The sequence below is a fragment of the Sus scrofa genome, chromosome X, assembly GCF_000003025.6.
Source record: "Sus scrofa isolate TJ Tabasco breed Duroc chromosome X, Sscrofa11.1, whole genome shotgun sequence".
Taxonomy (NCBI): domain Eukaryota; kingdom Metazoa; phylum Chordata; class Mammalia; order Artiodactyla; family Suidae; genus Sus; species Sus scrofa.
Window position 1 is genome coordinate 79,367,659 of NC_010461.5, and position 24,030 is coordinate 79,391,688.

The 24,030-nt window shown below is 37.0% G+C and overlaps 1 protein-coding gene across 4 annotated transcripts in view; it reads left to right on the forward strand.

Moving 5' to 3' along the window:
• Window positions 1-24,030, forward strand: part of DIAPH2 (diaphanous related formin 2) — a 918,057-nt gene that overhangs the window by 765,274 nt on the left and 128,753 nt on the right. The window contains exon 28 of one of the 4 annotated variants that reach the window (XR_002340795.1): window positions 13,122-13,246. The exons of the other annotated variants lie outside the window; for them this stretch is intronic. The gene's annotated coding sequence lies outside the window, so the exon portion shown is untranslated. The remainder of the gene's footprint in view (window positions 1-13,121; window positions 13,247-24,030) is intronic. 4 annotated transcript variants of the gene reach the window in all.

Sequence of the window (24,030 nt, forward strand, 5' to 3'; positions counted from 1 at the left end):
CATCATTCTGAGTCATAAAAGAACTGCCATCATCTTTCTAGGCTGTTTATTTTTAAAATAAATTTGCTAAGGCCCCCATCTGATTAGTCTCACTTCTTCACATTGACTCTAGAAGGACTACCAAGAGAAAGATCATTCCATGGGGTTTCTGTGAGTTTGGTACTCAAGGGAATATAGTGTTGTCAACTGTGAAACACCAAGAATATATTCGCAAACTGCATAATTTTTTTTTTTTTTAGTACTCATTCCAAGTAATCTAAATTGGGACCTCTTTTGATTTGTAAGTTGGAGGGCCTCCATGAACACATAGGGTCAAAAATATCAGCCCAGTTAGCACTGGCAGTAATTTTAAGTGGCAGCAGCCAATGCAAATGTCCAACAGTAAGAGGAGACTAGAAGGCAGACAGTGGCAGTGATTGGTAAAGTGTCTTGGACATCAGTAGAAGCACTTGAAGGGAAGCGAGAGAGGAAGGCTGGCGCAGAGTTAGCAAGTCTGCCCAAAATTCCCCTGTCTGTTTCCCTCTTTCTAAAAGCAACAGAACTAGGAGCTTTTCCAGATTTCCTCCTTGTTTCTGCCTTTCTTAGCCAGATCATCTTTTCCTGCTGGCCCCTTTTTTCTTTTTTTTCTTTCTTTTTTTTTTCTTTTTTTGCTTTCTTAAGCACCTTATTTGGTTCCTTTCCAAGATCCCACTGACTTAATATTGCTATACTTTACTATCCAACTCCAGCCAGCATCCTTGTTCCTATCCAAAAACCTCTGTTTCACCATGATGAGATACAAGCAGAAAAGCCAAATTATAAAGAAGTCTATTTTCTCCAACTAGAGTCAAATCAGAGAACTAGACAAAAAAATCTGAGATCAGGGTCAACCACAAACAGTAAAGATGTACTGCTTTACTTGTCAACTCCATTGTCATTGCTTACAGATGGAAACCACAGTATGTAAAATACACAGCCCTACAATTGTGCTTCTAATTGCAGTGTTTTCAATTCCATATTTAAACAAAATGAGATGAGAGTCTGTATTCTTCATTAGAAAATCAAAATGTTAATAAATGGTATGATTAGTTGCCTAAATGGAAAATCTTCCACAGTGAGCTCATGTTCCCCTCCCCAAGAACTCACATGAGTTAACTCAGAAGGAGCTCCAAAATACTACCTCTAGCCCATGTAGTTGAGTGTGCTGTTTCAGTTAAAGGCACCAAAAGCCATTTTTAGGGAGATGATCACATCAGCAGTTATATTGAAAATATTAAAAATATTGATAACTGGTATAGTGTGGGTCCCAGCCATTCAGAACATGCATAGGCAACAGGTAGGCACTATGGTTGTTCCAATGCTTACTGGCTGACTATCAACCCAGATTATGGCTTTGCTGATGTCAACTCAGATATTAGGAAATGAGCCCCTCAACATTTTTAATTTATTGGACCTCTGTTCTATGAAAGGTACTATGCTAGACATGATGAAAGAGGCAGAAATAGGTAAGATTTCCTTAGTCATAAGATCCTTGTGTTTTAGGAGGTCCTGTTGTGGTCCAGTGGAAGTGAATCTGACTAGTATCCATGAGGATGCAGGTTTGATCCCTGCCCTCACTCATTAGGTCAGGGATCCTGCATTGCCTTGAGCTGCAATGTAGGTCTCAGATGTGGTTTGGACCCCATATTGCTCTGGCTGTGGCGTAGGCTGGCAGCTGTAGCTCAGGCCAGCAGCTGTAGCTCCCATTCGACCCCTAGCCTGGGAACTTCCATGTGCCATGGGTAAGGCTCAAAAAGAAAAAAAAAAAAAAAAAGATCCTTGTGTTTTATAGCAAAGATGAATACAGAAAGACTACAGGACAAGGCAGAGACTAAGGGGCATTATACAAGAGGTGTTAGAGTTTCTGTGGTGACTCAGTGAGTTAAGAACCCGACAGTGTCCATGAGGATGCAGGTTCAATCCCTGGCCTCACTCAGTGGGTTAAGGATCAGGTATTGCCACAGGCTGTGGCATAGGTCACAGATGTGGCTTGGATCCAGTGTTGCCATGACTGTGGCATAGGCCTGCAGCTGCAGCTCTGATTTGACCCCTAGCCTACAAACTTCCATATGCCACAGATGTGGCCATAAAAACATTAGACGGATAGATAGATAGATAGATAGATAGATCTGAGGAGAGAAATATTATGCCTTATTGATATATCAGAAAAAAAATTATGGAGGAAAAGGCTTTGAAGGATGAGTATGGATTTTAGCAGGAGTTGGAGGTGGGGATTTGGAGTGGGCGCCTTAGTCTAATGAAAAATCATTAACAGTTTAGAAAGTCCAAAGAATTTTGGGAGAATGGCATAGTATAGCTAGTAAGAAAATATGTTCTATAAAGTGTAAAAGTATGGAGATAATTCTGGAAAAATAGGTTGATGCTTCACCATAGAGTAGCTAGAACAAGAAGCTTTGTTGTTAGTATATCATTCTTTAGGCAATGGGGATATAGTGAAGGTTTTTAAGCAGTGGAAGAACATGATCAAAGCTATGTATTAGGACATTTCATTTCTAGGGGTGTAGGTGGTGAATTAGGATTCTACTTAATTTAGGATAAGAAGAATAGGAGTCAAAGATAATCCTAGAGTTTTGACTTCAATTAGCTGGGAGGACAGTTGAGTTATGAGAGAAAACTATTAAGAAAAATCAGGAAAAGGTGATAGAAAATAAATTTGGTTGGGGGCAAGTGGAACTAAAAGTGGTAACAGAGCATTGAGGTCAGGATATCCAGAAGTTTCTTGGAAATTTGAAGTAGATTTTATCACAAGAAGGTTGAGCTAATGAGATTTCTGGTTATTGTTCAAAATGGAAGAGACTATTAGAAGGATTATTAAGAGAAAAGACATCCAAAACCAGAACCTTGAAAATGCCTCCTCTTGGGGACTAAAAGTAGAACTAGCAGAGATTAACCAGGAAGAGTAGCTGGTAGGGACAATTAAGACATTATTGTACTAGGAGCAAAGGAAGGCTAAAAAGGTGGGTATTTGCAACAGTGGTATATGGTACATTGGAATCAAAAAGGATAAAGAAGAATGATTTGCCATTTGGGAGCTTTCTAGTGACATTTTAAGAGCATCTTTTCAATATTGGAATGGTACTGGGAGCCAGAAGGCAGGGGACTAAGAAGTGGATAGATGGTAAGGCTGTGGGGGGGATAGAGAGTATTCATTCAACAATTACACAATTCTCTCGAATGCCCCCTGAGCATCACATCCTGGGTTAGGTACTGAGGACAAACACCAAACAGAACACTTGCCTCAAGGAGCTCACATACCATTTGGGAAAGCATGAATAAAATCTACATGATTAAAAATGCGATGCAATCTTGTACATGCCGTAATGAGACAGGAATCGTGTGCAGCCCTCTCACCTTTGCGTTCCCTAGAATGAAGATTATGTTTTCTAGAAGTTCGGTGGGTAAAAGGAGCATCTCAGTTTTCCTTAATTATCTAGTATGGATTCATCGTCCGTGATTTTTGCTAAATATATCTGGACCCTCTGTTACAACTTTTGTTAGCTCTTATGGTAATAAGTCCCATATGCTTACAATCTACTTTGTAAAGAATCGCCCATCAGTATTCCTGACTTTGTCATTTTAAGATCAAAGGTAAGCTTTGAAAGAAAAAGAAACACATAAAGAAAAACCTTGCAGGAGTGAAAACCATACTTAAAATATAAATACAGAATGCCACATCTGTTTTATTTCTGAATAGCTGTGGGTGGTTAGAACAGCTTCTTCTTTTTCAACCAACTCCATTTCTTCCTTTTTTTTCCCACTGTAAATAAATATAAACAGACTTCTCAGCAAATCAATAGATACCTAACTTAGCTATCTTGGCTATGAGTAGATTTTGATATATAGTTCTAGACATTGAAAAACACACACAAGAGAAGCATTGTGAAGCACTGAAAGCAGGAAACAGAATAAATGTAATTTTGTTTTAGAACCACACAGAGGGAGTTCCCTAGTGGCCTAATGGTTAAAGTTCCGTTGTTGTCACTGCTGTGGTGTGGGTTTGATCCCTGGCCTGGGAACTTCTGCATCATGCCATGGGTGCAGCAAAAAACAAAACAAAACCAAAAAACCCCCAAAACCCACACTAAATTGGGCTTTGGGCAAGCAATAAAACTAAATTTGATAGAACACCAGGAAAAACACATGGTACTAGTTTTATGGATCAGCAAGATAACAGTATAAATGAGAAGGCAGAATCTACCATTTGAGAACAGAGACGGAAAAGATTTTAATAGCAAAACAAAACCCACATTTTGTTAGGCCTCTCTACCTCATATCAATACTAAAACCCAAGTTGTCATGGCTCTTGCCTCCACATACACATTCAGGACCTCAGCTGCCTAGGAGGGACCTCTAAAGTGTTTCTAGATGTTCTGAGTGGGGGCATTTCATAAACACAGTCACTCGCCACTGTTCCTCTGCTTTCACCTGTAATACTGTGCATTTCCCTGCCTGCTGTTTACTGTAGCAGCCGGCACTCCCCTGCCTTCACTATGCCAGAGCTTGGGGAGTGGTCAGTGGCAAAGTGGGGGGAAATGCCTCTGCATTTAGTGTGATACTCCATCAGTGCACTAAGCTAGCATACTACTTATACCTCAAGGTCTTACAGACATTCTTAGAAAAACAGCTTTCAGGTTTAGGTTACTGCCCTCTTGATCTCTCTTGCATTTGGCCCCATACAGCAAGGCTCAAAGACAAGCCCATGACCGATCCCATGTGGTCCTCAGTTCATCTTCCTTTTTTGATGAACAAGTTCTGGTGGGGATCTCTGTTTGTTTTGGCTATGTAATTACTAAGTCAAGCTGATCATTCATTCCAATATGTTTACTTCTTTCTCCCCTAGGATGAGTTCTTTCCCAGGATCTTCCTCAAATTCTATTTGTAAGTGTTAGAATCTTAGATTAGCTGACCAAACCTCATTTTGTCTGTAGTATGGTTATTATATTGTAATGTGCAATCCAAATCTAGTAAAGGAAAATGACGTAATGCAAATAAGTAAACAAAAACACGGCATTCATCCAACCATTTCTTGACCAAACACTAGAAGACAGGCAACAGTGCTAGAACCCTGGAGGGCGAAGTTGGATAAGCATGGGTTTTGCCCTCAAGAACTCAGCATCTCCTGGGGAAGACAGGGTTATACACAAAATACATGCTGTAAGTATGGATAAAGTGCTATAAGAGGAATTAACTGCCTAGAGATTTCAAGAAACTTTTCATGATGAAAGTAGCACCTGAACTGTGTTTTGAAGGATGAATAGTAGTTTGTCAGGAGAACGGGGAATGATGACAAATACATTCAGTGGCGACATGGGAGGATACAGTGGCAATGATTAAAAGTTTGTTGCAACAAAGAGCCAGCAGAGGTTTTTAAGTAGAAGATTATCTGATTACATACACACACACACACACACACACCCCTGATTTCAGGGATATCTGCATATTTATGGTTATAGAAACCCTGGGATCACAGAGGAAGAAGCGTATGTCCAATGAGAGATAAAGGCCAAGAATTGTGCCTTTGGGAATTATAGTATTTAAGAGGTAAATGGAAGAATCACCAAAGGAGACTGAGGAAAAAAATAGAAAGGGAAGAAGAGAAGCAGTAAAAAGTGATGCCTGAAACACTGAGGGCAGAGAGAATTTCAGAATGGAGAAAGTCAGCAAGGTCACATCCTACAGAGAGTTAAGTAAGCAGAATGATGACTGAAAATAGAACAGTGGGTTTGTCAACTAGCAGGTAACAGCTGTTCTTTTCCCAAGCAGTTTCAGTAACTGTGAGGGTCAAGAGTAAGAATTTTATGGATTAAACAAGGAAGAATGCCTTTTGTACTTTAAATGTTGGGGCTTGAAGGAAATGAATGTAGTTAGAGAATGAAAAGAGAACTTTTGTCTCTTCTAGAGATTCTCCCAGGGAACTCTAGATCCTTTCAAATGTCTTGAATGGAGTTGCCAGTCCTAAATTATTATGCCTAGTTTCACTTCTGTATGTATGGCATTTCCCCCTCTTAATTCAACTGTATTGTTGAGCATATACTGTGTGATGTAGTTAAAATACTTCAGTATGCTTAGTGCTTTACAGTTAACAAAGTGCTTTCTCATCTGTTGTGTGAGTGCAATTCATAGCTATCCAATGCAGAGTTCTAGTCTTATAAGTTACAATGAAGGATGTGTGGCTCAAATATAGAGAGAATAGATTGGGAAGTGAAGGAAGGGTATTCTTGAGTTGAACTGAGTAGAAGTACAGGTTAGAAGTGGAGGTAGGGAAGGAGACCAAAAGGAACAAATAATCCTTAGGTCAGCCACTTAGTGTTCCCAATAGTATTAGCTTGGTTATCTCTTAGCAATAACTAGAGGGTAAATGCTAGCATCTTGATGAATTGACCAACATTCAGGTGACAGTTAAAAATACAAGAATGGGTACAATAATCTGGGAAAAATGAGTAGAGCAAAGGGAGTGGACAAAGGGAGAACCCTGGAGAAAACAAATGTGTGGCACTGGTTCTCTGCCCTGGCTACATACTGGAATCACTTTGAGGTACTTCTAAGAAATACCCACATCTGTTCCTCTCTGAAGCAATCAAATCCAAATCTATAGTGTCCAAGCCTAAGCAATAGTATGTTTTAAAGTGATTCCAGGAGTTCCCGTCATGGCGCAGTGGTTAACGAATCCGACTAGGAACCATGAGGTTGCGGGTTCGGTCCCTGCCCTTGCTCAGTGGGTTAACGATCCGGCGTTGCCGTGAGCTGTGGTGTAGGTTGCAGACGCGGCTCGGATCCTGCGTTGCTGTGCCTCTGGCGTAGGCCGGTGGCTACAGCTCCGATTAGACCCCTAGCCTGGGAACCTCCATATGCTGCGGGAGCGGCTCAAGAAAAGGCAAAAAGACAAAAAAATAAAAAAATTTAAAAAAATAAAGTGATTCCAATATACACTAATATATATATAAAATAGATAAACAACAAGGACCTACTGTGTAGCACAGGGAACTATATTCAATATCTTGTGATAAAACATAATGGAAAAGAGTATGAAAAAGAATAGATATAACCGATTCACTTTGCTGTACACCTGAAACTAATACAACATTGTAAATCAACTATTTTTCAATTTAAAAAAGTAATTCAGGTGATTTTAATGTGCCACAAGTGTTGAGAACTACCAATTTATGGGACTAGCTTGGAAGCCAAAGCACATGAAAGAGCAGGTGAAGGAGTTGATTATGAAGGAGTGGGGAGAAAAAGCTAGTGTGGTATATCACCTAGGCTGAAGGGATATAGAGCTTTTCAAAAAATAAATGCTGAGTAGCATCAGATGTTGCCAGGAGGGCCAATAAAATAAAGATTGGAAAGGATCCAGTGGATTTAACCATTAGAAATTCACTGGTGACGTTAGCAAAAACAGTTTTAGGAGAGTATTTTTGGATGGATGAGAGTGAGGTAGATGCTTTGAGTTCTAAAATGCTACTAATTTTAAGTCCATTTAATTTAGTGTCCTTTTTTTAATCACTTCATATGAATATTATAATGAAGTGTGTACCTGTATTACTTAATTTTTTGTTTTTTCTTTTTATTTATGGAAATTAAATTTTACTTTGGGGACCAACATAAACATGTATTGATTAATAAGATCAAGGTTTGCATTAGGGAGGCTAGAAACAGAAGATTGCTATGTAGTCTATCCTTGATTATTCTTTGACAACTAGAGAATAAATTGAACACAGACCATTTATGCCCTATTTATATGCAAAATTGTTCTAAGCGAGCACTGATGATGTTCTCTATAGAAATTTCAATCACTTTTGCTTGTCTGTTCTCTTACACAATATAATCAGCTCTGCCGCCAATTTCTTCATTGATGATCTCTGCAAGCCAGTAGGAGATAAGGTCAATTTCAGTTGATTTTTACGAGAATATGAATTTAGGAGGCTTGCTTTAGATATTAGAATATGGGCTAAGTTAGGACAAGAAATTATTATTCAGCCGTAAATTTCTCTTGGTCATTTTAATTCCATGTCAAAAATTGTCAGACATGCTAATGTTGGTAGCTAAGCTCACACAACCACCTGTTTATTTACAAACCTTCGGTTCAGGGATAAATGGGACCCTATATGTCAGGTGTGTGATACTGTTCTAATATGAGCAGACACTCTGTGCACTTGTAACTATATTAAATGACAAGGTATTTATCAGACTGTTATAAGTATCTTAAATTTTATAGGGAACCAATTGTTTTCAAAACTAAAGGGTAATAATTGTTCTAATTGGTGGTTGTGATAATAGGCTTATTTCTCTCCTATGGACTTGGTAATATATTATTGAAAATTTTCTTAATCGGGGATAAGAAATTATAAACTCTGCTTCCCATCCAGCTGGATTCCATCTGCTGCCCCAGTGGCCAGAGACAGGTAGATTGACCTGGAAATGAATGTACTCTGTACACATCTCCCAGTTTTTATGAAAACTTTGTACACACCTCTCCTGTGTATTACAATTTGAGCCTTGCTTTCTTTGTGTCTGTTAAAATGAGTGGAGCAGGAGTTCCCATCATGGCGCAGTGGTTAACGAATCCGACTAGGAACCATGAGGTGGCGGGTTCGGTCCCTGCCCTTGCTCAGTGGGTTAACGATCCGGCGTTGCCGTGAGCTGTGGTGTAGGTTGCAGACGCGGCTCGGATCCCGCGTTGCTGTGGCTCTGGTGTAGGCCAGTGGCTACAGCTCCGATTCAACCCCTAGCCTGGGAACCTCCATATGCCCCGGGAGCGGCCCAAGAAATAGCAACAACAACAACAACAACAAAAGACAAAAAGACAAAAATAAATAAATAAATAAAATGAGTGGAGCAGAAGGATAAAGAAGGAGAGCAGAGGGCAGTGGTTATCTAAGGCTCTGTAATACCCTTTTGAGATTCAAGTTCTTCTATTATTCATTGGTATTCTCTTGCATTTGCAAAATTATGAGCCCCAGACACCTTAAACCTAATATTGTACTTCACCTATTCCAGGAAGCCTTTTAAGGTTATGCTCAGTGTCAACTCTCTTAAAGATATTGATGATACAAAGTGTTAAAATACTACAAGGCCTATAACTATACCTCACTATTAAGATTGTGATTTATTTTTAGCACCCAGCCCATATTTCAGTATAGTATATACTTTTGATAAATGCTTGTTGAATACTTCACAAATATCCACAAGAAATTCTGAATCTACATGAAAGCCTTTTCAATATATTGTACTTAAAGTTTTCTCTCAAGTTTGAAATTTGGGGGATGCAGGACATAGAAATTCCATTTTGCATCACTATAAATGGAATTCTATTAAAGCTGAGTTTATTTTATGGACAAACTCGAATATCCTATGTATGTTACCTTCACATGACCTTTCCATTCACTTATGTTTAGGCTTGACAAGTGAAGAAAAATGCTGAGTTTTTATAAAAAACAAACTATAACTATATGCCATTACTCTTATTCTTGCGTCCATTGTGCTTACATTTGACTGTTGCCTCTTTGTCATTCTCAAGTCAAATCGTAGTTTGTTCTATTCCTATTACTTAGAGGGCAAATTTCCTAAATGCTGCTAAAGAAAACACAGGAAAAATAGATTGAAAACTGCCTTTTGCTTAGATTTTATTTATCTTCTCATCAGTCTTTGCAAATATGTTCTACAAGATAGAGGAAGTGGACAGAAATTAGTGAATCTCTTTAGAATAACATTGAATAAGTAATTGTTTTTCCAGTTTTTTCACAGATTTCCTCAGGAGGACAGAGCTTTCTGAAGTTTAAGGGTTTTTATCTAGTACGTAGGAGTATTCTAAGGATTTGAACTGTTTGTTTCAGTGACCTCTAGAATCCAGGATGATATTTTCCCTTTCCACTTGGGAAGGTTTTAGCTTGAGATTTCTGGGTTTACTGGTCTGTTCTATTGTTTGTCTTGCATAGATGTAGTATACAGCAAGCAGTACAGTACTCTCTGGACAGCAAACAGGGATTTTTTTTTTTCTTTCATGCATTATTCACAACTCTGCAGTGGTTTCAGAAAGTCAATGTATATCTTGGACACAAAGAAATGAAAAAACACAAAAACAAAGATATGATTTTTCATGCTGTTGTTTGGAAAGTTAATACTATTGTGCATGGATTTCATCTTTCTTGCACAGTTGTAATTCCTGTTAGATTTTTAGCAGCCTTATAGCTGTTAATCAAAAGTATTCATGTTTATCTTGTTTCCCAATAAACTGATAGATTATCTTCATATATTTGGAGTTAACCTATGAAGTGAAATTTGTACCGAAAGGGATAAGCATTATAGCTTTGTGTGGATACTCCAGTATTTATTTTAGCTATATTTATGACTTCATCTCAGTCATCTATATCAGTACTATTTTTATTTTTATTTTATTTTATTTTATTGAAATATAGTTGATTTATAATGTGTTAATTTATGCTATACAGCAGAGTGATTCAGTTATATATATATATGTATATATATATATATATATATAAATTCTTTTTCATGTTCTTTTACATTATGGTTTATCATAGGATTTTGAATATAAGTTCCCAGTGCTATACAGTAGGACCTTGTTACTTATCCATATCAGTATTATTTTATGTGGCAGAGATCATGAGAGATGACTGTGCTTTATGAATAATATTTGTAGATTTCATTTTATTGTCATTAATAGATAATCGGAATCAAACCTAAGTATTCTTGAATTGAAAAGAAATAGGACTTTAAAAAAAACTTTTCTAGTATGTAGATTTCATTTTAAGGTCCATATTTCAATGAACTCTCATGCACATAGAGAGAACATTGAAACAAATTCAGTCAATAGTCCTAAAAACCTACAACATGAAGGTACCAAGAGGTAATGGGGTAATGGTCTAAGATGCAAAATAAATTTAGAAATGAAGTCCAGCATAATGAACTTCTAGGAAATTATTAGAGGGTATTTTAAATGTTGAATTCATGTGGTATCAGATTGGGAAGGGCAAATGAGAAGAAAAGGATCACATCTAGCAATTTAATTTTTTTTTTCATTTGCCTTAAAGAGTATTGATCTGTTTACATGGCTCATTTAGAACTGAAACTTCCTGGCAGAGGAAGATGCAAAGTACTGAAAAAGGATTATGGTCAAGTTGAATGCTGTCCACACAGATTCTTTGCATTATACATTATCCTTATGCTTCCAGTTTCTTAATTTTTTTTTTCCGACTTACCGTACTTTGTGGTTCTGGAGCCCTTTGTACACCACTTTCTTCACTTTCCTTGTGCTGCTTCAGAAGAATCCTGTTTTATCAATTTATCTCCCTCACAACACTATTTCTCACCTCCATTGTCCCAATCTAATATTCCACACATTAGCTGTGGAAAAGAAAAACTAAGCGCGAGGGGGAAGGGGGAAAATAAAATAGTATCAGCATTGTTTGGAGTCTATTTCACTCCTCTTAAATCTCAGCATCTTGTCTCTTTTAGGAAAACAAATAAACAAAAACCCCTCACTGACCGTACTTACTGTTCCAAATAAACCCTCTCTGACTTTTTGCAAATTGTTCCCAATCTTAGTGGCAGGGAAGGGGGTCAATGAGGGACATTTGAAAAGGACAGAGAAACATTCCTGGAGGGACTCTTGGCTCCCAGCCTTTATGATCTCATCACTGCTGAAATTTATAAATGCCTCCTGATTGTGAATAAAGCATCAATTGGTGTAGACAGTTGTTAAATGACTACATGATCTTTGTGCTCTCAAAAAGTATACACTCTTAAAAAGAAAACCAAAAATACCTTTTCATAAAAATTCCTCAAACCACAATGCATAGTTATTTACAGCATGACAAGTATGAATGTGTTCAATGAAAAGGAAGACGTTCTGGGTTTCAAAAGTAGTTTGGCAGGTTTAGTATTTTTTAATTTTTCCTCTCTAAATTCATTCAAATAAAATATTAGATTATATGGGAACAGGTCATAATTAAGTTCTACTCCAAGGAGCTTTCTTTATTACTAAGGCACTTAAGACAAACTTTCTTGAAAAGCATCTTTCTTATAAGTTAATTGATATGTTAATTTTTTCTTTAATAATTTGAAAACATATGCCTCTGTTCATTCACTTTTTAAAAATTTTTTTTAAAACTTGGAGACTAACTCCGGTAAAATTGAGATTCTACAGTGTGCATGCTTCTCTGTTTACCTGTACCCAAGTGTAGCTCTTGGAAAGTAGAAGCTTTTATCAGTTGTGATTGTTTTCATCAAATTATGCAAAAACATTTTTGTTACATATTTTGCGTAATTTATCAAACTGCTACTTAACTCCCATTCTTGACCATCAAATAAATTTTGTTACCCTACTTGCTTTGGCTATAGAAGTTACATGTGGCTTTTTTTAAATGGAAAAGAAGCTCCATTTTGAAGTATGCCTTCTTTGGGCTTTTTTTCGGGGCTCTATAACATGTGATACATGTCCTGGCCTAATTGAAGGTAAAAAGGGTAGTGACTGGGTAGAATTCATCATAGAATTTCACTTCCTAACCATATATCCAAAGCTGCTTTTATACCAATTAGCTCTGACCTTTTATTCTAGCCTTAGGCTATGAGATTATTAGATGCAACCATTTCCGAAATATTTTCTTTCTAATATTAGCTTAAGCAAATTTGCTTACAGTGCTCTTTTTTCGTGGTGGTCTTCCTTCCCCCCCCACAACGCCCCTCCCCCCCTGTGTGCCACTGCTTCCCACTAAGCTGCTAAATCTTTCACAGAGGAATTAAATGTAATGTTTCTGGAAACATGAATAGTGTGTGCCCTTTTCTGAGTGTCCTACTTCAGAAATATTGCAGCTGCAGTGACATTACGTGCCTTTGTTTCTTTCTATTTCTCTCTGCAGGGAAGTTCCTGCATTAAGGTAGACCCAAGCTCTTTTATTCCTGGAATTTTACTCTGCTAAACGATGTGAAGGCTTCGGTCATGTTTTTAAAGCCCATTGTTTCTCTGTCAACTTACTTCACATCAGTTGACCATGCAGCTTGCAGGAATAATGGGGACAGGGTAAAAGAGTAGAAATGAATACTTACAAGTCAATTTTTCCTATTAGAGAAATAACCCAAAGAAGAGCTGTGTGAATACAGTCATAAGAATGTGATCTTTAGAGATGACACACAGTGCATTACCTATGATACAGAGGACATCTCCACAGGCCATAAAACATCAGAAATGCAGGTAAAATGAAAACAAGTCGCTGGTATATTTTTCATGGTTCTTTGGTCATATGACAACATTGCTACCAAAGGAAAAGGTCTTTTTTGACTTGCATTTGGGGTAGAGAATGAGAGGACTTTGCTAAGGGTTGCCTCATTTATCCCCCTTCTGTCAGAGTATTTCTTTTATGTGATTCTTCCACTTTTCTTCCCCATCCAGTTGTCATTTTATTTGCTTTCAATTTGAATATCATAGTATTTATGGTCACCACTTTTGAAGTGCACTTTCCATAGCTTTACGTTTTATTGAGAAGAAAATAATTTTATATAAAAAAATTAGTCTGAAGTTCCCTGATGGCTCAGCAGGTTAAGGATCCGGCATTGTCACTGTCTGTGGCTCTGGTTACTCTTGTGGTATGGGTTCGATCCCTGGCCCCAGAACTTCCACATGTCACAGGCGTGGCCAAAACATAAATAAAGAGAATAATAAATTTTAGGAAATTAGGTTATCAAATAAATTAGTCCCATTCAAATAATAGAATGAGGCAAACTTGAATTATTCAAGTTTGATGTCTAATTTGAATCTTTTGTGCATGCTGCCCAGAACGCTGCTACCACTTGTTAAATTTAAATGGGAGTGAACAAAACAGAGATAGTGGAATATTACTTCTTTTTTGCTAGCTTTAAATTAATTTTAGATTACACAGAACCGTATCTTCATTATTAAAGTGAGAAATTCAATATGTACTCCAAAGTGTTCTACTCTTCTAACTCCTTTAATAATGTCAAGATTCTGCATCAGAAGGAAAAGGGAATTAATATTTCGTTATGGTAAAGTTGTGTTTTCTTCCTACGCTAACAAACTTAAAAATTCTTTTTTCTCAAACTTATAATTCTTCTTAAGCTAATTGAAACAATTCACATGAGTAATTTATATTACTGACTACCTGAAAAACTCATGGGAGGAAAAATAAAGCTTTGAAATGAAAAGAAATAAGCCTGCTTTGAAAAGACTGTGTATCATGAACAATTTTGGTAGATTATACTTTCCTAAATAAGATAGTTTTGAAACACATAAATGTGTTAAGTTGGAAATGAATCTTACTTATGGTAGCACTAGTTATGATTCATGGTTAGCCCTGGTGCAAGCTGATAATTTAAAAACCTCATAGATTTTTACTGTTATTTGTACCTATATGTGTCAACTGTGCAAATGATAAAATAATAATCAAAGGACTGATGGTTTAATATAATAGCTATTGTGCTCTAAAGCTCTTTTATACTTTGACATAAAATGTCTCTCTTGCTTTGATATCTACTTTTCAAAAATCTAGTACACATTCCTGATACTATTTAACTGAAGTTATTAGTCCTTTGACAGTACTGCATGCTATTGACAGTATCTTTTAATTTGCTTAATTTCCTGACATTCTCTATGTTAATTTTTTACTTTGGGATTCTTAAATTCCAGATTTGTGCTGAAAATAGAAAAGCCCTCTACTAATAAGATTTAGTCATATCATCTAAGTACTACAGAGTTGTCCCAGATGTAATAGGGAGAGATAAAGAAGGGATCACAGATAATAAATTTGCCCTGCTTTCTCCACAAAGTTATTACAGCAAGCCTTAAGTCTCAGCTTTTATTGATAAATATAAATATGGGTTATGTAAGGAAAGCCTATGCCTATTTATAATAGCATTCAAATCTGGTTTTAGTCATTGCATTAGGCCAAACCCTTACATAAACAGACCCAAGGCAATATGAAAACAGGTATTTGTTGCATAATCTGTCTTTATTGCATGTATGTTTTGTTTTATGATTTTTGTAATTAAAATAGTAAAACTGTATAATATGTCCCGGCTAACTAGCAGGTAAACAACTTGACATAGTATAAATGTATTTTATCCTGTGAAACAACTGATGGTCATTCCAAAAGAAGATTGTTGGGGAGGGGTGGGAGAAGGTAGGATTTTCAATTGGTTACCAGGCTTTTAACAAAACAATTCCTATTATAATCCTAGAGAATTTCATCTGCCTAAATCCCCACTCAAATGACAAGCAAGGAATGAGAGCTGTAGTCAAAGGAACAAAGGCTAAGGGGTCCAATATCTGAATGAGTCCTCCCCCCCCATGGTGCCCTTTAGAGGGACCCTTTATGCCCTGGGTTAGAACCTCCTACCATTGCTTGTGAAAATACTCAGCATTGAATGATGCTGTATGTCTTACATTCTACTTACTAAAATTGCTTATACAATTTCAATTGGCTATGGTTTTTATCATGTTCTGTCTTCAGCATTATGTTGCATGGTTAAGCCTACAAAGCAGCTGCTTTCTTTTTTTTTTTTTTCTTTAGTGGATCAAGTGATTATTATGTTATTCTGTGAATATCAGTTCAAGTTTCTTGAGTGCTGCGGCATCTAGGTGAAAGGTAATAAATAAACATTAGGCTTTTTTAAAAAGGACCTTTATGCCAGTCTTCAAATTCTACATTGACTGGAAATAAACAGTGACTATAGGACCCTTCTATTTCAATAAAACATAGATATATACATCCATGGGTGAGCACATATAAATCCACACCTTAATCTTAATGGAATTTGCACATGGGTATCAAGAGATAAAAATCCTCAAAAATATTGTAAAATCATGTTACATAGCTCTGTTTTAACAGTGGTTCAACTCTAGGGACATCTGTGTGTACCATGAATAAGTATGTATACAATTTTTAACCTACAACACCCTTGGAAAAATAGCTCTAGAATGATAGGCTTGGTTACTTTCTTTTAAAGTATGTGGGGTTGTGAAGGATGGATTTTAATTATAAAAGCCTTTTTGAAAGTCAGACTTGGTAAAATGAGCTGTGTTATATGTATACATACCTCTATGTAGCTCATCTGGCGTCAAGTAAGAACTAGGTACCATTCTGGCATGTTTTCCACTCTCTCCTTTGGCTATTTTATGTCTGAGACTTTCTCATTCTTCAACCCCCACCTCCACACGACTTCTGCCCTGATCAACTGCATTATCTCTTTTCTTCTCTTCCCATCTGCAAGCTCTTATGTCTGCAATTTACAGAAATGCTTTAACTACAGCCTCTATCTCTTAATAACATATCTCTATGCTATGCTTTTGTATGTTAGTATGGAATATTAATGCGATTAGCACCATTCATTAAGATGTACTGCCTATTTGAGTGACAGCCTTAGGTCACAGAATAAGCCTCTTTTAAAATGGTCCACTTTTTTTTTTTTTGAAGGAAGAGAAAATTTGTAATTAAAAATGTTAAAGCCTCTCAGAAAATCTACCATGGCTAATCCACTTAATACTCCACCCCAACCCACCCCTTGTCAAAAAAAGAGGAAGTTTCAGTGTTGAAAAATGGTGGAATCTTCATACTGATAGCACATTTGACATACTTTAATAAATGAATCCATAAGATAATCACAAATCAGGATACCTTGCCTATTTCCTATAGTGACTATGAGGAAAAAGTGAGATGGTGGATATGAATTTTTTTTAAACTTTTAAAGTGTATTTATTTAAACTTGAACAAAGCTTTAAAGTGTTTAAAGATTATTATCATTACTATATTAAATCAATACCATTTATGTCAGCAGCTTCTCATTACTTTTAGGAAAATCCAAAATGTTTACAGTAGCTGAAAAGGCTCTGTGTGATCCAACTTGTACCTGCATTGCTCGCCTCTTCTTGAATAGTTCAAGGCTGTGAGGAAACATAGCACTCAGCTACAAAACTGCTACCATATTAAAAAGAGAAGCATTGTTTTGGGTGAAAAGATCTTCTAGTATTCATCCCAGAAACTGGAGTTTTTGGTAAAATTTGAGTAGTAATTTGATGATTAAGAAGATGTAATACAAGAGCATTCCTTGGTGGTCTAGTGGTTAGAACTTGGTTTCAATCCTTAGCCTGGTAACTGAGATCCCACATCAAGCCACTGTACGCAGCAGTCAAAAAAAAAAAAAAAAAGAAGAAAATGTGATGCCAGATAAGTTTTATTATGATTGTTTGGCCATTATTATGAAAATAGGTAAATGTTATTGGCTTCATTTATATCTATAATTGATTAAAGTAATGAACAATTAAAATGTAAGCTGGAATTTATGAGATATTTAATTAATAGCAGTAAATAGAGTATATTGAACTTTCAATTGCTTTGCTTGTCAGACTTTTAATATAGGTTCTGATATTTTCTAAATGGAACAAGTAGAACAAATCTTATTTTAAAGTATCTATTTCTCCATAATCCAGTTCTCAATATTTATAATGAAATCTAGTATTTCTACTATTATAACTTTACAAAGCAGTAGAAATAGTTCCTGTACCCTGGCCTTCATAGTTCAACCTCAGACTGTTTGTGTGGCTACACCTGTAATATAGAAACCATCTTGTTTTCCTGGATAAGCTATTCTAGTGCAGTAATTTTTTTTTTTTTTTTTTTTTTTTTTTTTTGCAGGGCCACACTTGTGGCATATGGAACTCCCCAGGCTAGGGGTCGAATTGGAACTACATACGCCACAGCCACAGCAATGCGAGATCCGAGCCACATCTGCGACCTATACCACAGCTCACAGCAATGCTGTATCCTTAACCCACTGAGCAGGGTCAGGGATCAAACCAGCGTCCTCATGGATACTAGTCGGGTTCGTTAACTGCTGAGCCACAACAGGAACTCTACAGTGCAGTAAAATTTTGAAAGAAAAATTATTTGGGATCAAGAACAAGCAACTCCTGGAGTTAAAATAAAATCTTTTCCCTGATTATTTTTCAATCTAGAAAAAAAAATTTTAAATGTATGGTACTAGTATTTTGGCTTGATACATGAGGATTTAAACATTTTAGTGATAACGAGCCTGCAAAAGTAATATCTCTTTCTTAAAAAAAAAGAAACTCATATAGTCAAATATGCATGTAAGAGATAAATATCTCTTATAATAATATCACCACAAAGATTTTCGTGTTGTTATTCTGACTTAAGTGTCTCTTCCTGGAGACAAATATATATTTAAGTCTCATGATCAGAGGGGCCATAGACATCATGACCCTGTCAGAAGCAGAGACATACTATTAATATTTTAGCTTTCCACTTGCTTTCATGAAACCTATGAACAGACACTATCAGTATCTAGGGGTTGGCCTCAAATGACAAATTCAGCATGCTCCAAAAAATGTTACTAGAATTTCCTGCTGAGGTCATCCAGAATTTGGCCATCCTGAGAAATGACCATGATTGCATTCTTACTCATCAATATTATTTTTATTTAAAACTTTGATTCTCTAGAAGTTCTTGTGCTCTTATTATATTTGATTTTGATGATGAATAATATGACTGTGAAAGGGAACCATGCCACATGAAGGACATCACTTACAGAATTACAAATTGGTCTTTGCCCCCTTGCTAGTATTCTAGAACTGTCTGACTAAAATATTATGGTTTGATTCCTTTTTCAAAAAGATAAAACACAAAACACAATGGAAATGGACTTCTGAAGTATTCTCTCACCGATTTCAAAAAGAAAGGCTAAGATTGTTTATATTCCTGGCACATTGTGTATCTTCATCAAGGATTTGTGGGATAAATTATCTAAATAAGTATATTATCTCTTTTAGCTTATCTTTTATATTTCCCTTTTGCCTTTCTTCTTTCTTTGACCAAATAATTTTAAATATGCTATCATCATATATTTTTTCTCTATTGGAATGTTTTACATTACAAAAGTTAACATATACTCTTTGTAGAAAATTTGGAAATATATAATATATAAAGATGAAAATATGTATAGTCTCAATATCCAGAAGCAACCACCATTTACATTTCATTTTATTTCTTTCTATCTTGCATTTCTGTGCATTATTTTACATTATTCATGTTATACGTTATATGCAGTTGTGTCTCTTTTTCACTTAAATGTGTAAGCATTTTCATATATTAATGCATCTCTTTATATTTCACCTTTTTAATGGTTGCATATTATAATAGTATATGGATATGTGATAATTTACTCCATGAATCCCTTAATTTGGACATTGAATTCATTTCTATTTTTTGCTACTATAAATGTTGTAGCACACATTTTTCAACATACAGTGCATATACTTAGAAATCAGCACACCTCTGTGCTACAAGGGGCTCAGAAAGTAAATGTAAAGGAGTGATGTCAGCAGTGTGGTGGAATAAGAGGTCCCCTGCACATATGTCCCCCAGCAACAAAAATTTGGCAGCCATCCACAGACAGAGGTGCTTTGTGGGAGCTTTGGAATCTAGGTAGCTGATTATGAAAGGCTGGTCGTGTCCATCCAAGGAAATCTGTTTCAAGAAGGCAGACTCTTGAAGTTCCTGTCCTGGCTTAGCAGTAACAAACCCGACTAGTATCCATGAGGCCGAGGGTTCAATCCCTGGTCTCACTCAGTGGGTTAAGGATCCAGTGTTGCCATGAGCTGTGGTATAGGTTGCAGATGTGGTTTGGATCCTGTGTTGCTGTGGCTGTGGTGTAGGTCGTGACCACAGCTCTGATTCTACCTCTAGCCTGGGAACTTTCATCTGCTGTGGGTGCAGCCCTAAAAAGCAAAAAAAAAAAAAAAAAAAAAAAGGAAGGCAGACTTTCACCTGGATGCCTGACTCACTGGCTGTGATCCCACCTAAAATCCAGAAATAGCTCTAGACCCCAGAGGACTCAGCTATCTCCTCATATGGCCTGGGTCCTGTCATCAGCACTATATACTAAGGGACCTGAAGGAGTCACATCCACCCAAGCCTCAGGTAATAAGCCCATAGACCTTAGTCCCGGCTGTTGACCCTGAAATGGCCAGTGAATGGGCTCCAACCTTTCTCAGTTGTGATCCTGAAGCCCCTGGAGGTAAGGCCACCAAACTCAGTCCAACTGGAAGTTGTAAAACATCCATGTTACCAGACTCTAGTCTTTCGTAGCTGTAGCTCGTAAGCATTCCTGCCAGTGCAGGAACTCAGTTAGAGATACTTCTACCTGAACCTCTTAAGATCTTGAAATCACCCTGTACCTGGCTCCATTCCTTTCCTGTAGGGTCAGGGAGCAGTCCAGCTGACCCAGAGTCCTGGCAGGAGATACCCACCTAAGCCTCCAGGGGCAGGTCTGCAGACCTCAATCCTGGCAGGAGACCCTGAAGTTGCCCTGGGACTTGGTTCTGTCACTTCTCAACCCCAGTCCATGGCCAGTCCTGCCTGCCTAGGGACCCACCCTGTGACCCAAAAGGATCCTAGGTCCCAAGGACCTAGTGAGAGCCACACTTATCCACGCACCTGGTAACAGACATACTGTCTGAGGACCCAGTTGTGGATCCTGAAGCAGACCCTTGTCCAAGAACTACCCTACTGAACAAGGTCCTAGAGGCCATCCCATCCACCCAGGGATCGGATAGGATCTACACCCACTGTGATGCCAGCAACAAGCCTGCCAACTGCAGACCTAACAATAGCCTTGTGATGCAGCTCCAACACATCAGGATTGTAACTCCAAAGATAACCACATTAGCCTGGAGAACCAACAGGAGAAGGTATTTACCTGCTGAAACTAGTCTATAAAGACTGGAAGAAGTGTTTACTCCTTCAAATGTAAAAACACCAATGCAAGGCTATAGGCATCATGAAGAATCAGACAAATATGACATTACCAAGGGAAACTAAAGGTCCAGTAACTGACCTCAAAAAAGTGAGAGATCTATGTATTCCCTGACAAAGAATTCGGAATAATTATTTGAAATAAACTTGATGAAATTCAAGAGAATACAGATAAGCCTGTAAACAAACAGCAAAACGATGCATGAACAAAATGAGAAGTTTAGTATTAAAAATAACTATAGCTATAATACTTTGTTCATGGATGCACAATATAAAAAGATGTAAAGTGTGACATCAATAGCATAAAATGTGGGGGAGTAGAAGCAGAGAGCTTTTGTAAGCAATTAAAGGTAAGTTGTTACCAGTTTAAAATAGGCTATTAAATCTATAATATGTTTTGTATAAGCCTCATGGTAACTACCTATAATAGATATACAACAGATAAAGGAATTAAAATACACCACTATAAAAAGTAAATCATAAAGAAAGACAGCAAATGAGAGACAAAAGAACTAAAAATCGGTCAGAAAACAGTGAATAAAGTGGCAATAGTAAGTCCTTATCTAGCAATAATTACTTTAAACATAAATGGATTAAATTTTACAGTCAGAAGACACAGAGTGGCTGCATGGATAAAAGTGTGTGTGTGTATCTCAAATAATATGCTACCTATGAGACTCACTTGAGCTTTAAGGACACACATAGGCTGGAAGTGAAGGAATGGAAAAAAAAATATTCCCTGCAAGTAAGAGCTAACTGAAAGATAGTCAGAGTAGCTATAGCTATATCAGATAAAATAGGCCTTCAGTCAGCATCAGCCACAACAGACTAAGAAGGTTAATATATAGTGACAAAGGGGTCAGTTCATCAAGGTGATAATAATAGTTATGAAAAATATGCACCCAATATTGAGGCACCTAAATATTTAAAGCAAATATTAATAACTAAAGGAAAAAATAGACAGCAATACAGTAATGTTAGGATACTTCAATACCCACTTTCAACTTTGGATACATCATCTAGACAGAAAATCAATAAGGAAATAGTGGACTTGAATAACATTACAGACCAAATGGAGGGCATTATGCTAAGTCAAATAAGACAGAGAAAGACAAATACTGTATGATCTCACTTGTATGTGGAATATTAAAAAGACAAACTCATCGAAACAGTGTAGATTAATGGTTGCCAGGAACTGGAGAGTGTGGGAAATGAGATGTTGGTCAAAGAGTATAAACTTTCAGTTAGAAAATGAAATAAGTTCTGGGGATCTAATGTACAGCATGATGACTATAGATAACAATACTGTATTGTATACCTGAAAGTTGCTAAGGAAGTAAATCCTAAATGTTGGTGACAACAACAAGAAAATGGTAACTACGTGAGGTGATGAATCATTTCACAGTACATATGGATATCAGATTATTGTGTTGTACACCTGAAGTTCACATCATGTTATAGGTCAATTATATCTCAGTAAAGCTGAGGAGAAAATAAAGGTTTATGAGAACAACTCCAGGCAAGAGACCTAAAAATGCACAATTAGAAGGGGGAAGAAAGTTGATCCACTACGTTATCTTTAAAAAAAAAAAAAAAGTAAATGAAGTGAAATGAGAATTATTTATAGCTTACCAGGTAAAAAGCATCATTCATCTGGGTCAAGTCAGAGCATAAAATCTGTAATTGCTGATCTTAGATAGATAGATAAATCCAAATCTAGCTCAATCTACTTATTTTTCACATTCTTTAAAGAAATATATATATATATATTTTTTTTTTTTTGGTCTTTTTGCTATTTCTTTGGGCCGCTCCCGCGGCATATGGAGGTTCCCAGGCTAGGGGTCTAATCGGAGCTGTAGCCACTGGCCTACGCCAGAGCCACAGCAACGCAGGATCCGAGCCACGTCTGCAACCTACACCACAGCTCACGGCAACGCCGGATCGTTAACCCACTGAGCAAGGGCAGGGACCGAACCCGCAACCTCATGGTTCCTAGTCGGATTCGTTAACCACTGCGCCACGACGGGAACTCCTAAAGAAATATTTTTAGTAATCTATTATAGCAGGACCTTTAGGGCACAAAGATGAACCTTCCCCCAAGAGTAGTGTGGAAAACAGAGACACATGCAATTAAGCATTAAGTTCAGCCATATGAAACTGTCAGTATTTGATCTACAAAAATGTTAATTTTATTTGTTTCCACCTAGTGTAATACAGTGTGCTTTAATATTTAAGCAAATACATGGCAGTATAGGAACACAGATGTATAAGCAATTTGTTCTTCTTAAGAGGGATAATGTAGATTTTTTTTCTTGCTTATTCAGCAAGAATGAATTGGAGTGGGGCACTTTCTTGTCTGCACAGGCCTGTACCAGAAAGATGCTAGGTCAGACTCATGCATTCGATTTATGGTGTTCATTGGCATTGCAGGACAGTAACACCTCACTTCTATGAAATTCAGCTATTCTAATGATCATGCCTACCTGGAAATGCCATCTATCTCTTCAAAGTATGACCATAAGCCTGGAAGTAAGCAAAAACACAAGTATCTCTGAATAGGCAAAAGGAATGTGAGCAAGTCCCTAAACAGCAGCACATGGCCTTTCATCTGAAGAGCACCTTCCCAGTCCCTCACTCAAATCTATTTATTCTTCTATTAAAGACATTTCTGTCAAATTGGGTTTTCTGGGGTTTTTTGTTTTTTGTTTTTTGTTTTTTTCACCTGCCAGCAATTGAGAAATAGCATAGTAAGGTTGAGAGAGGGCTGGATATGTTAAGACCCACTGGCAGCAATAAGAAATGATCAGTAACATGCTGACTCCAGTGGAGGAGATGAACTAATTCTCAAAGCAGGTTAACATCTTGCAAAGCAAAAGCACAGGATACAAAACTGGTTATAATTGATCTTGGCTAAGTAAAATATATGTATATAGTTTCTTTTAAAAATCGCAATGAAATATGTCCAAATATTAACAGTCTTTGTGGCCTATGTCATAGTATTTTGGGTGATTTTTACTTTCTACTTTCCTAAATATTCTTTTATAACCATGTGCCTATTATATCATTAGAATAAATAAAATAATTTAAACATGAATATTTAAGATGAAAAAGAACTTTAAAGACAGTCTGGTGTATTTAAAGAAACCAATAGGCACACCTCAAGTATGCCCTGAGGACCTCAGTGGATTTAGAG